The following is a 13,583-nucleotide window of genomic DNA, read 5'->3' on the forward strand; positions in this document are numbered from 1 at the left end:
TGGGTCTTGGCATACATATTGGTAGAAATTGGTATTTTATTATTTTCTTGGATTAAAAGTTTAATCAATGTACGTTTGATTTATCAGTTGGCTTGCCTAGCTGTAGTGTTGGGCGCCATCACGACCTATAGGTGAAATTGAGTCGTGACAACATGGTATCAGAGCACTTGGTTCACGTAGGTCTCACAAGTTATGAGCAGACCTAATAGAGTCTTGCGGATCGGTACAGAGACGCCTGTACTTATCTTCGAGAGGCTATATGGTGTTAGGAAACTACCTTTCTTCATATTCCATAGTACAATTGATGTAGTACTAAATATCCTTCTCTTATTCTCTCACAGATGGTGAGAACACGCTCTAATGAGATTCCAGACCAGGGAAGAGCTACCCCCCAATTGCTAGAGGCCGAGGGAGGGTTCCAGGCCGTGGTAGAGGGCGAGGACGTCCCAGGACTATTCCAGTTATGCCGCCAGTGGGTCCAGCAGAGAATCCCATTATTGAGGAGCAGGGTGAGGTGCCTGTGGCAGAGCTAGCTCCGATGGATTTCACATCTGCACCAGGATTTGAGGACGTCATGGGTCGTATGCTGCGGTTCATGGACAATATGACTCAGGCCTGTTTATTTCTGGCAGACCCAGCCACATCTCAGGCGGGCGGGGGAGCACAGACCCCAACCGCACATGCTCATGGACAGGCAGCTATTGTATATCAGACCTAGGGTGCACTACCCATGGGTGCAGCCCAGCCAGTAGCAGCAACAACACCTGAGCCCAGGCCAGTTGTAACCTCCGATCTTCAGAAATTATTGGACTGATGGACAGACTACATCCTCCTGTCTTTGGGGGTGAGTGACATGAGGATCCATAGGACTTCATTGATCGTTGCAGGGACAGACTGCACAACATGAGGATATTGGAAGTCTCATGGGATAGACTTTGCTACTTTTCAGTTAGAAGGCAGAGCCCGTAGATGGTGGCAGTCTTATGTGTAAGACCCCGGGTGTTTCTCTCTTCTCTTACGTAATATACGTAACGTTGTGTAGTTATATTAGCACATTGGGAGAATAAGACTGAAAATGTATGGTAATATCAATGAACTAAACTAAAGTTTTAAGTCAAAGGAATCCCTTAAACAAAGGTTCATGGTTAAAGCAATGGCTCGGGTAGCACCCCGCGCGTTCGGAAGGTTTAAATTAACTTGCACATGTTCGATAAGACTAAGAGTGTATAATATGCTAAGAATAATGTGTTATGAGGTATTATAATATCACACCGGTCACATGTTAAGTTTTGGAGTCAAGCAAGTTGCGAAATAAAGGTCGTCAAAAGTTATCGTAAATTTCTCTAATAAATTATCTAAACTTTGGGTCAAATGTATCAGATTATTTCTCCCACTATATAAAGAGTTATGGGACCCAGTACCTACCAAATTGAAGGTCTACGAGTCTAGTTCGCAACTAAAGAAATATCACATCAAACCGACATTGGAGTAAAAGGTTATGACTGTTTTACCGCGGACTGTCCGGGCTGAAATCGGGTCGCAAACCGGGTCGGGTCAAACAAGTGGTATAAGTCGGAAAATCCGACTTTTAAGACCCCAAAATATTTCATCTTCGTCCCAAAATAGTGAGAAAGCTTAAGAGAGGATTTCATGGTATTCTTGAGTGATTAAGGTGCATTTTTAACGATTTCTATCGTTAAAGTTTGCCCCCGTGCCTAGAAGCGCAATCTCTACGCTTTGCAATCATTTTTCCCTTCTATTAGCTATGTTTGGAGCTATTTTTGGAAGATAGGAAATTGTTGTTCTTGATGGTTCTTCAGGATTTATACTTGGTTTGCCAAGGTAATCATCTTGGGACTCTTTTATGATCGTTTTTACAAAGTTATACGGCCCTTTTGTTAAGTTAGGGTCATATGGCAAATCTGCAGATTTAAACTCATTTATGAACTATTTATAGGTGCGTATAATCTCCATATATATAGTAGTTTCGAAGCTTAGGACGTAAGGAACAACGTTCATGAAGGAACTACAGGCATTCGGACGTCCGTTGGAGAGGTATGTTAAGGCTAAGCTTCGTCCTTCCTTTTAGCACGAATTTTGGGAAATTCCTAAGATGCCAAATGCGATATTTTACTATTTTGTTGCTAGGAAGACCTTCTGTGAAAGGCATTGGTATCGTAGCTGAAGAATTTTCATGATTCTATTAGGTTGATATTCCACTCGTTCGGTTAAAAGGGGTATTCGACATCTATATATGTCATTTTGTCAACTTTCTTAAATATATGTCCATATATATGAATTCTTATTCGTCTTTGGGTTGTGTGACTTAAAAATAAAGGCATTTAGTATTTGCGATCAGTCCTTCTTCCTTGTTAAAGTGTATTTTAAAATCTCTAAAGTGACACGTCGATTTCAAAATTTTCAAATATAATTTTTATGTTTAAACTACTAAAACATTTGATTTTTTTTTTGAAATACTTTCTTTTACTAATTATCAAGAAATCAGGTATAAGGACTAAGTGAAGCACCTTAAGCTTTTTATGAACATATTCAGAGTTAAGTTATCTTTCTAAAAGTCGAGTTAAATTTTCAAACTTATTAAAAAAGATATGAGGTTCCACGAGACATTTGTATGCGATACGAAGGTGATTATGAGATTATGAGAATAAGAGTACCAATGAGCCAAGGTTGGCTAAGTTCTTGTTATGGCCTATTATGTGCATTCAAAGTTCATATCATACATGACATATTATGCATGGACTTCGAGCTATAATCGGAGGTAAGGGGCCTATTTGCCCGAAAGACTATATATATTGTACAGATGGCCATAGGTTGGCAATATGATACCGGTTAGCTACCGGGAGAGACCGCCATTGCTAGCATTTGGTTGGGTATGTCATGTATTTACATCAATATATATGTATTCATGACATACGATTACACGAGCATACCATGCATATTTTATTACTATGAGGTCGGATGTCGGCCATGGAGGCTATCAGAGTTTCAGTGTCAGGTGGTATCTTTATTACCTTTTTACATCAGTTATGTATGATTCTACTTTCTGCCTTACATACCAGTACATTTTTATTCGTACTGAAGTCCCGTTGCCTGGGGACACTGCATTTTTGTTTCGTGCGTGCAGGTCCAGGTAGGGACTCTGATCGACCCCTCCGCTAGGATTTCGGGGTTCAGTTGTGAGTTGGTAAGCTCCACCTTTTCCTGGAGCTTTCATAGGATGGTTACTTTTGTTGTACAGTTTGGGTATAGTTGGGGCCTTATCCCGACAGTGCTTATGACACTCTTAGAGGCTATTGTGGACACAATATTCTTGGTTTTTGTTTTGCTGTTTTCAGTCTCCAGCCCATAGGCTTGGCATGTATATATAGGTGTGTAGGCATGTATGTCTTCAGTCGCGGCCTCGTCGGCCAGCTAGTATTTTATTATTTTGGCTTGTCTACCTATGTTTATATGGCTTATTGTTATTCATGTCATAACCTTACGGTCCAGGCTTAGTATTTCAGATGTTGTGCTGCCCGATCTGTTGGGCCCCCAGTCTAGTTAGCTAGTATGTTTAGTGGCTAACTCGATCGAATACAGTATCGAGTGCCAGTCGTGCCTCCCCTAGTTTGGGGCGTGACAAACTTGGTATCAGAGCAGGTCGTATCCCAGGGAGTCCACAAGCCGTGTCTAGTAGAGTCTTGCTTATGGGTGTGTTGTGCACCACACTTATAATCAGGAGGCTATGAGGCATTTAGGAATGGTTACATTTCTTTCAATTAATAGATCGTGCTATAGAGCGAAGTTATAAGAACATATGAAATCTAAATCGTGCTTTGTGTTTCCTATCTAACAGGCTACCTACGCTCAGGAGATGGCACAACGAGAGATAGGTATGGATCCGGGAGAAGGTACCAGTCGTTCCCCACCGGGTCAGAGGGATAGATTTCCCTTAGAGGCTCACAGTGAGTCTCTAGTACCCCTAGTTTCAGCATCCCCAGCACTTGTTGGAGCCCAGGGAGATGCAGTACCCCCAGCCTCACCAGTTCCATTGGTACCTGACGCAGCTAGAGACACAGGACCTCCAGCACCTATTGTTCCCCCATCAGAGACTGGGGAGTAGGGGATGAGGGAGGTTGTTCAGTTGCTGACTAGGATGGTTTCTATTCATGAGCGACAGCTAGAGTCAGGAGAAGATGCCCGGAGAGATCGGATAGGAAACTCGACGGTACGAGAGTTTCTTCACTTGGCCCCTCCATTATTTACAGGATCCAGTTCCACTGAGGATCCCCAGGACTTTATAGACCATATATATAGAGTATTGAGGGTGATGCATGCCTCCGTCACCGAGGCTGTGGAGTTAGCTTCTTTTCGACTACGTGATGTAGCCATCCTATGGTATGAGGCATGGGAGAGATCTAGAGGACCTGATGCTCCGCCAGCAGAGTGGGAGGACTTCTATGAGGCTTTTTAGCCCATTATTTGCCACGGGAGGTTCGGGAGGCCCGTCTTGACCAGTTTCTTAGCCTAAAGCAGGGGGATATGAGTGTGAGGGATTATAGCCATAAGTTTAATTCTTTGGCAAGGTATGCACCAGATATAGTACGTACCATGAGGGCTAGAGTTCATCATTATGTGGATGGTTTGGGGGATCATCTGATTAGAGACTGTAGGGTTGCATCCCTATCGGATGATGTAGATATTTCCCGCATACAGGCTTTCGTTCAGACTACAGAGGACCTTTCCCGTCGGATTCGTGATACTCGCAGGGATAGGGAGCAGAGTAAGAAGGCTCGTACTATGGGGTCTTATAGGGATCCACGAGTTGATTTTAGGCCCCCACTCCTTTGATATCCACCTCGGTCACCAGGTAGTTTCCCACCACAGATGCAGGGCCAGCAGTTTGATCGTTATATTCAGTCAAGATCGGGGCAGAGCTCAGGCCAGCCTGAGGGCCGTCGACAGGAGCATTCTGCACAGATGAGACATCTTACTCCTTCATGTACTCAGTGCGGTAAGCTGCACACCGGGCAATGTAGACAGGGTTCGAGTGCATGTTTTCATTGTGGGCAAACATGACATTATATTAGCCGGTGACCGGGGTTAGGCAGAGGTACACCAGCTCAGCCTTCAGGATTCACAGCAGCCTCTTCGCCCTCAGTCCGTGCTACCCGACCAGGTCCACAGTCTACTCAGGGCCGTGGTAGGGGGAGAAGTGGAGGAGACACCTCAGGTTCTAGTGGTGGCCAAAACCGCTTTTATGCACTCACAGGCCGACAGGATTCAGAGGCATCCCCAGATGTTGTCACATGTATATTGACAGTACATTCTCATGCCATTTATGCATTGATGGATCCCGGCTCTACATTTTTATATATTACTCCATTTATTGCTGGTAAGCTTGACATGAGATCTGAGTTGTTGCCACAGCCAGTTGAGGTGTCTATGCCAGTTGGTGACTCTATTGTAGCTAATCATGTCTATCGAGATTGTAGAGTGTTAATTAATGATCGTCCAACCTATGTTGATTTAGTTGAATTAGTTATGCTAGAGTTCGATGTCATTATGGGTATGGATTGGTTGCCAGCTTGTTATGCTAATATTGATTGTCGTGCAAAGTTGGTCCGGTTTCATTTTCCTGGTGAGCCTGTCCTTGAATGGAAAGGTAATGCATCCACGCCTAAGGGTAAGTTTATTTCATACCTTAGGGCTCGGAGGTTTATTGCTAAAGGTTGTATATACCATCTGGTTCATGTTAGGGATATAGATAAGGAGCCAGCGACTCTTCAGTCGGTTCTTATTATGAATGAATTCCCGACAATATTACCTGACGAGCTTCCAGGAATTCCCCCCGAAAGGGAAATCGATTTTGCTATAGATTTGCTTCCTGATGCGCAACCTACATCCATTCCTCCCTACAGAATGGCTCCTGCAGAGCTAAGGGAATTAAAGGAACAACTGAAGGACTTGCTCGATAAAGGCTTTATTAGGCCAAGTACATCCCCATGGGGTGCTCTTTGTTCGAAAGAAAGATTGGTCCTTGCGGATGTGCATTGACTACAGGCAACTAAATAAAGTCACTATCAAGAATAAGTATCCTCTTCCACGGATTGATGACTTGTTCGACCAGTTACAAAGTGCCAAATGCTTTTCGAAGATCGACTTGCGATCCGGTTATCATTAGCTACGAGTCAGGGATATTGATATCCCAAAAACAACATTTAGGACGAGGTATGGCCATTTTGAATTCCTTGTCATCTATTTCGGGCTTATAAATTCCCCATCAGCCTTTATGGATCTTATGAACCGGGTATTCAAACCATTCTTGGATGAATTTGTGATTGTGTTTATTGACGACATCCTGATATATTCGCGATCGGAAGCCGAGCATGCGGACCACTTGCGAGCTGTATTGCAGACTCTCCAGGACTACAGGTTATATGCTAAATTCTCTAAATGTAAATTTTGGCTAACTTCTGTAGCTTTTCTTGGTCATGTTATTACCGGCGATGGTATCAAGGTTGAAGGCCAAAAGATTGAAGCTGTGATGACTTGGCCGAGGCCCTTGAATCCGACAGAGGTTCGTAACTTTTTAGGCTTGGCAGGGTATTACCAAAGATTTGTGGAGGGATTTTCCTCTATCTCTGCACCATTGACGAAACTGACACATAAGGGAGCTAAGTTTCAGTGGACTGAGGCGTGATAATAAAGTTTTCAGGAACTAAAGAAAAAGCTTACTACAACACCTGTCTTGACTCTTCCGGATGGCACCGAGGGTTATGTTGTATATTGTGATGCCTCGAGAATTGGCCTAGGTTGTGTTCTTATGCAGCATGGTAAGGTTATCGCGTACGCCTCCAGACAGTTGTGAAAACATGAACAGAACTATCCTACGCACGATCTTGAGTTAGCCGCAGTTGTATTTGCCCTAAAGATTTGGCGGCATTATCTATATGGGGTTCATATTGATGTTTTCACCGACCACCAGAGCCTTCAGTATTTATTTAAACAGAGGAAGTTGAACCTACGACAAAAAAGAAGGCTAGAATTACTAAAGGACTATGATGTTGATATTTTATATCATCCCGACAAAGCTAATATTGTTGTTGATGCCCTTAGCCGGAAGTCCATGGGCAGTCTAAGCCATGTTGCAGCTGATAAGGTCAAGATGACCAAATATCTATGCCAGCTAGCTAGTTTGCAGGTGCGTTTGGTAGATGCAGAGGGTGGGCGCATTCTCGTTCATAATACGGCAAAATCTTCTTTTGTTACTGAAGTGAAAGAGCGACAACATGAGGATTCTGTGCTTATAAAACTGAGGGAAAGTATTCCACAGCAGCGACAACCTTTATTTAAGCTAACTGGAGATGGAGTCCTTAGATACCAGGGCCGCTTATATGTACCGTCAGTAGGAGAGCTCTGTGCCAAGATTCTTTCGAAGGCCCATTATTCTAGATATGCAGTTCATCCCGGAGCGACAAAGATGTATCAGGACCTTCGACATATCTATTGGTGGAATGGAATGAAAAAGGATATCGCGGAGATGGTAGCCCAATGTCCCAACTACCAGCAAGTTAAAGCCGAACATCAGAGGCCTGGAGGCCTAACTCAGTGTATTGAGCTTCCTTTATGGAAATGGGACATGATAAATATGGACTTCATCACTGGTTTGCCTCGCACTCCACGGAGGTATGATTCTATTTGGGTAATTATTGATAGGCTTAGAAAATCTGCTCATTTCCTGCCAGTCAGGACAACATATTCAGCCGAGGATTATGCCAAGCTTTACATTCGAGAGATTGTTCGCCTTCACAGAGTGCCATTGTCTATTATCTCTGATCGAGGGGCTCAATTTACAACATATTTTTGGAAATCTTTTCAGAAGGGTCTAGGTACGCAGGTAAATCTTAGCACCGCTTTTCATCCGCAAACTGATGGACAGGTAGAGCGTACTATTCAGACAGTTGAGGATATGTTATATGCCTACGTGCTAGATTTTAAAGGAAGTTGGGATGATCATCTACCTCTTTTTGAGTTTGCTTATAATAACAGCTTCCAAGCTAGTATTCAGATGGCTCCTTACGAAGCACTATACGGGCGGAAGTGTAGGTCACCGATCGGTTGGTTCGAGGTCGGGGAAGCAGAGTTTTTAGGTCCTAACTTAGTCTAGAAAGCAATGGAAAAGGTAAAACATATTAGAGACCGGTTGCATACAGCACAAAGTCGGCAAAAGTCTTATGCAGATGTTCGATGACGAGACTTAGAGTTTGATGTAGAAGATTGGGTTTTCCTGAAAGTATCGCCTATGAAGGGCGTCATGCAATTTGGAAAGAAGGGGAAGCTCAACCCCAGGTATGTTGGATCGTATAAGATTATTCAGAGGATTGGTAGGGTGGCGTACGAGCTTGATTTGCCTTTAGAATTGGAAGCAGTCCATCTTGTGTTTCATGTATCTATGTTGTGGAAGTGCATTGGAGATCCTTCACGTATTACGCCCATTGAGGATATTCACATTGCTGAAGACTTATCTTATGCAGAGGTACCAGTAGTTATTTTAGTTCGGCAGGTAAGGAAGCTTCGAACTAAAGAAGTGGCTTCCGTGAAAGTGTTATGGCGAAATAACAACATCGAGGAAATGACCTGGGAAGCTAAGGAGGAAATGAAGAAGAAGTACCCCCACCTATTTACGACTTAAGGTGAGTCGCATTTAAATAATTTCCAATTATTTCTTTACAGCAACTTAATTGGATTTTAGATGACTTGAAAGTGCAATTTAAATTTTTTTATTGCGAGATAGCTATACGAAGCCTAGTAGTTGGAATCTTCAGAATTTGATTTATGCTTTGCAAATATAACAAATATAGCCTCGCAAATAACGTATTAGCGGAGAAGAAATGAAACCAAGGAATTGACTTGACCCATTCGCAGACGAATGTTCTTAAGGGGAGGAGACTGTAAGACCCCATGTATTTCTCTCTTCTCTTACGTAATATACGTAACGTGGCGTGGTTATATTAGGTATATATGATTGGGTATAGCACATTGGGAGAATAAGACTAAAAATGTGTGGTAATATCAATGAACTAAACTAAAGTTTTAAGTCAAAGGAATCCCTTAAACAAAGGTTCATGGTTAAAGAAATGGCCCGGGTAGCACCCCGCGCGTTCAGAAGGTTTAAATTAACTTGCACCTGTTCGATAAGACTAAGAGTGTATAATATGCTAAGAATAATGTGTTATGAGGTATTATAATATCACACTGGTCACATGTTAAGTTTTGGAGTCAAGCAAGTTGCGAAATAAAGGTCGTCAAAAGTTATCGTAAATTTCTCTAATAAATTATCTAAACTTTGGGTCAAATGTATCAGATTATTTCTTCCAATATATAAAGAGTTATGGGACCCAGTAACCTACCAAATCGAAGGTCTAAGAGTCTAGTTTGAAACCAAAGAAATCTCACATCAAACTGACATTGGAGTAAAAGGTTATGACCGTTTTACCGCGGACTGTCCGGGCTGAAATCGGGTCACAAACCGGGCCGGGTCAAACAAGTGGTATAAGTCGGAAAATCCGACTTTTAAGACCCCAAAACATTTCATCTTCGTCCCAAAACAGTGAGAAAGCTTAAGAGAGGGTTTCATGATGTTCTTGAGTGATTAAGGTGTGTTTTTAACGATTTCTATCGTTAAAGTTTGCCCCCGTGCCTAGAAGCGCAATCTCTACGCTTTGCAATCGTTTTCCCCTTCTATTAGCTGTGTTTGGAGCTATTTTTGGAAGATAGGAAATTGTTGTTCTTGATGGTTCTTCAGGATTTATACTTGGTTTGCCAAGGTAATCATCTTGGGACTCTTTTATGATCGTTTTTACAAAGTTATACGGCCCTTTTGTTAAGTTAGGGTCATATGGCAAATCTGCAGATTTAAACTCATTTATGAACTATTTATAGGTGCGTATAATCTCCATATATATAGTAGTTTCGAAGCTTAGGACGTAAGGAACAACGTTCATGAAGGAACTACAGGCATTCGGACGTCCGTTGGAGAGGTATGTTAAGGCTAAGCTTCGTCCTTCCTTTTAGCACGAATTTTGGGAAATTCCTAAGACGCCAAATGTGATATTTTACTATTCTGTTGCGAGAAAGACCTTCTGTGAAAGGCATTGGTATCGTAGCTGAAGAATTTTCATGATGCTATTAGGTTGATATTCCACTCGTTCGGTTAAAAAGGGTATTCGACATCTATATATGTCATTTTGTCGACTTTCTTAAATATATGTCCATATATATGAATTCTTATTCGTCTTTGGGTTGTGTGACTTAAAAATAAAGGCATTTAGTATTTGCGATCAGTCCTTCTTCCTTGTTTAAGTGTATTTTAAAATCTCTAAAGTGACACGTCGATTTCAAAATTTCAAATATAATTTTTATGTTTAAACTACTAAAACATTTGATTTTTTTTTTTTGAAATACTTTCTTTTACTAATTATCAAGAAATCAGGTATAAGGACTAAGTGAAGCACCTTAAGCTTTTTATGAACATATTCAGAGTTAGGTTATCTTTCTAAAAGTCGAGTTAAATTTTCAAACTTATTAAAAAAAAAATATGAGGTTCCACGAGACATTTGTATGCGATACGAATGTGATTATGAGATTATGAGAATAAGAGTACCAATGAGCCAAGGTTGGCTAAGTTCTTATTATGGCCTATTATGTGCATTCAAAGTTCATATCATACATGACATATTATGCATGGACTTCGAGCTATAATCGGAGGTAAGGGGCCTATTTGCCCGAAAGACTATATATATTGTACAGATGGCCACAGGTTGGCAATATGATACCGGTTAGCTACCGGGAGAGACCGCCATTGCTAGCATTTGGTTGGGTATGTCATGCATTTACATCAATATATATGTATTCACGACATACGATTACACGAGCATACCATGCATATTTTATTACTATGAGGTCGGATGTCGGCCATGGAGGCTATCAGAGTTTCAGTGTCAGGTGGTATCTTTATTACCTTTTTACATCAGCTATGTATGATTTTACTTGCTGCCTTACATACCAGTACATTTTTATTCGTATTGATGTCCCGTTGCCTGGGGACACTGCATTTTTGTTTCGTGCATGTAGGTCCGGATAGGGACTCTGATCGACCCCTCCGCTAGGATTTCGGGGTTCAGCTGTGAGTTGGTAAGCTCCACCTCTTCCTGGAGCTTTCATAGGATGGTTACTTTTGTTGTACAGTTTGGGTATAGTTGGGGCCTTATCCCGACAGTGCTTATGACACTCTTAGAGGCTATTGTGGACACAATATTCTTGGTTTTTTTTTGCTGCTTTCAGTCTCCAGCCCATAGGCTTGGCATGTATATATAGGTGTGTAGGCATGTATGTCTTCAGTCGCGGCCTTGTCGGCCAGCTAATATTTTATTATTTTGGCTTGTCTGCCTATGTTTATATGGCTTATTGTTATTCATGTCATAACCTTACGGTCCAGGCTTAGTATTTCAGATGTTGTGCTGCCCGATCTGTTGGGCCCCCAGTCTAGTTAGCTAGTATGTTTAGTGGCTAACTCGATCGAATACAGTATCGAGTGTCAGTCGTGCCTCCCCTAGTTTGGGGCGTGACAAACTTGGTATCAGACCAGTAGATTCTTCTCCCATGACTTGGGACAGGTTCACGCGTATCTTCTTGGACAGGTATATTCCACCCTCCCAGAGGGAAGGGTTGCGATTTCAGTTTGAGCAGCTCCAACAGGTTCAGATGTCAATGACCGATTATGAGGTGAGGTTCTCTGAGTTATCTCGCTATGCACTTATGATACTCCCTACTAAGGCAGAGAGAGTGCGGAGGTTTGTTGCGGGTTTACATACTGGCATTCAGGCCACTATGGCTCGAAAGGTTGAGATGGGTACTTCTTATGAGCTAGTCGTGGAGATAGCCCGGAGGATTAGGGGTGTGCGTCAGCGTAGAAGAGAGCAGGTTATGAGAGATAATTGGTTTAGGTATTCTGGAGAGTTCAGAGGTGCTCCGTCCGGGGGCAGAGGTCAGTTCGTGAGGGGACAATCCAGCAGACCCCCATATCCGGCACCACCGCCTCCTCGGGGTGCTCCAGTACGACCTTATTTCAGTGCTATACCAGAGAGTTCTTATCGCCCACCAGTTATTCAGGGTTCTTCCCGTGGGTATTCAGGTCCCCAGGGTCAGCCACTTAGTCAACAACCCATCGCACCGAAGAGTTGTTACGAGTGCGGGGATCCCAGTCACATGCAGAAGTTTTTCCCCAGGCTTCGGGGTAGACCAGTACAGCAGGGTCAGCAGCCTATGTTTACCGGACCAGTTGCTCCACCAGTAGTCCGACCACCGAGAGGCGGAGGACAGGTGGGTAGGGGCCGTCCTAGAGGTGGAGGTCAGCCAGGCGGAGGCCAGCCAGTTGGCGCTCTAGCTCGGTTCTATGCTTTTTCGGCTAGACCAGATGCAGAGGCCTCAGATGCCGTGATTACAGGTATTATTTCTATTTGTGGCAAAGATGCCTCAGTATTATTTGATCCAGGATCTACATGTTCATATGTGTCATCTCTATTTGCTCCATTCCTGGGTGTTTCTCGCGAGTTCTTGAGTACTCTTGTTTATGTGTCCACTCTTGTGGGCGATTTTGTTATTGTGAACCGGATCTACCAGTCCTGTATTATTACATTCTATGGTTATGAAACTAGAGCAGATCTCTTATTGCTTGAGATGACCGATTTTGAAATTATTCTAGGCATGGACTGGTTATCTCCATATCATGTTATTCTAGATTGTCATGCCAAGACAGTTACCTTGGCTATTCCAGCATTGCCTAAGCTGAAGTGGAAGGGTTCGTCTGTTAGTTCATTTAATCGAGTTATTTCTTTTACAAAAGCTCAACATATGGTTGAGAAGGGTTGTTTGGCTTATCTAGCCTATGTTCGGGATACTACTGTAGAGACTCCGGCTATTGATTCAGTGCCTGTAGTTCGGGAGTTCTTCGATGTATTTCCGTCAAATCTTCCTGGTATGCCACCTGATCGTGATATTGATTTCTGTATTGACTTGGCTTCAGATACACATCATATATCTATCCTACCGTATCGCATGGCTCCGAAAGAATTGAAAGAACAGCTTGAAGAGTTACTAGCCAAAGGGTTCGTCAGACCGAGTGTATCGCCTTGGGGTGCACTAGTATTATTTGTGAAAAAAAGGATGGAACAATGCGGATGTGTATTGATTATCGCCAATTGAACAAAGTCACTATTAAGAACAAGTACCCATTGCCGCGTATTGATGATCTATTTGACCAGTTGCAGGGTGTTAGGGTATTCTCTAAGATCGACTTGAGGTCGGGGTACCATCAGTTGAAGATTCGGGATTCGGATATTCCGAAGACTACTTTTCGGACTAGATATGGTCATTATGAGTTTCTGATGATGTCCTTCGGTTTAACTAATGCCCCGGCATCATTTATGGATCTGATGAACAGGGTATGCATGCCATATATTGATTCGTTTGTCATTGTCTTCATTGATGACATATTGATCTATTCGCGCAGTAAGGAGGAA

The sequence above is a fragment of the Nicotiana tabacum genome, chromosome 12 (genome assembly GCF_000715075.1).
Source record: "Nicotiana tabacum cultivar K326 chromosome 12, ASM71507v2, whole genome shotgun sequence".
NCBI lineage: Eukaryota > Viridiplantae > Streptophyta > Magnoliopsida > Solanales > Solanaceae > Nicotiana > Nicotiana tabacum.